The 1,210-nt window shown below is 52.1% G+C and overlaps 1 pseudogene; it reads right to left on the bottom strand.

Annotated features, from left to right (window-relative positions):
* Window positions 1-370: 370 nt before the first annotated feature.
* On the bottom strand, window positions 371-949 carry LOC135275681 (bcl-2-like protein 10; annotated as a pseudogene).
* Between the last annotated feature and the right edge of the window lie 261 nt (window positions 950-1,210).

Raw genomic sequence — 1,210 nt, 5'->3', positions numbered from 1 at the left:
AGTCAGCAGCACATGAAGTTGTGGAGATGAGAAGTTCACATTCAGTCTTATCCAAGTTTCAGCAAATAGCACCCTATTTCCTGTATAATGGAATGCAGTTTCTTCTGAGATTCTTTGGCATAATGAGGCGCTAGACTCCTCAGTTCTCAAGGAAGAGCCATCTGCATTCTTGTCCTCACACGTGAGTACTAGTCACAAGTTAAAACACTGGCCAAATCATCACCTTAGGACTCCTTGTATGCATTCAGGTAAAAACACCCGGGGTGGGAGGACGGTGCTTTCTCTCAGTTCTCACGCTCACCCCTCAGTCACTTAGTTGGTCACAGTTGGGCAGGTAGAAGTGGGTTAAAAATGTTAAAACTCCTAATTATCATGTCCAGAAGTAGATGAATGCTGCTGTTAACAACTGTGACAGGAAAACCTGGACCAGCAGTTTTCTCCATAATGCCAGCGAAGAGGAGGTCCTGAAGAAGTAACAGAAGCCATCCCAGCCACCCTGAGCCTCCAGCCAGGCACGGTGCTGCCCCACGAGCTGTGAGCTCAGCAAGGCCACCAGGTGCTGGCAGTCCCGGGTGGGCAACATCACCCTCCGGCTCCTTCAGCCATGACTGGAAGCCACACTTCTTCCACTGGGTGGTAACCAGCAGCCCCCTCTCTGGCAGCATCCTGCAAAAGCCAGGAGCATCACCACATTGCCCCAGGTGGAGACGGGACTGTCAGAGAGCAGGGCCTCTGCCATCCTCACCACCAGCTCAACGTGGTTCCCGGGGTAGCCGAGGTAGGCGGAGAAGAAGGACCGGTAGAGTTTCCGTACACCAGCAGCCATGGCGCGCAGCACAGCGGTCTCGGCCGTGGATGGCGGCGACTCGGGGGTGCCAGGCTCCTGGGAGCAGTACTCCAGGTAGTCCGCCACCAGCTGCTCAGTGCGCTGCCACAGTGGGTCAGCCATGGACCAGCCTTGGACATATGACTTGGACATATTTGCTTTCTGGAACTAAAAAAGATGAATAACATATCTGTGTTTGAGATCTTAAACCTGCATATTATGATCTACTGGTAGATCTTAGTTTTATCTGAAAGTTTCCACATAAATTGGGAGCACCAATGCCCGTCTAAGCCGCTTGGTTGCCCTTTTCAACCAGTTTGGTTGATCCAATGCCAGCGCCCAGCTCCTGCTTTAGGCATCATCAGTGACCCTGATCTGGCCGAT

This window comes from Aotus nancymaae, unplaced genomic scaffold, assembly GCF_030222135.1.
Source record: "Aotus nancymaae isolate 86718 unplaced genomic scaffold, 86718_ANA_hifiasm-v0.15.2.pri h1tg000018l, whole genome shotgun sequence".
Classification (NCBI taxonomy): domain Eukaryota; kingdom Metazoa; phylum Chordata; class Mammalia; order Primates; family Aotidae; genus Aotus; species Aotus nancymaae.
This window is presented reverse-complemented; position numbering and strand designations above follow the sequence as displayed.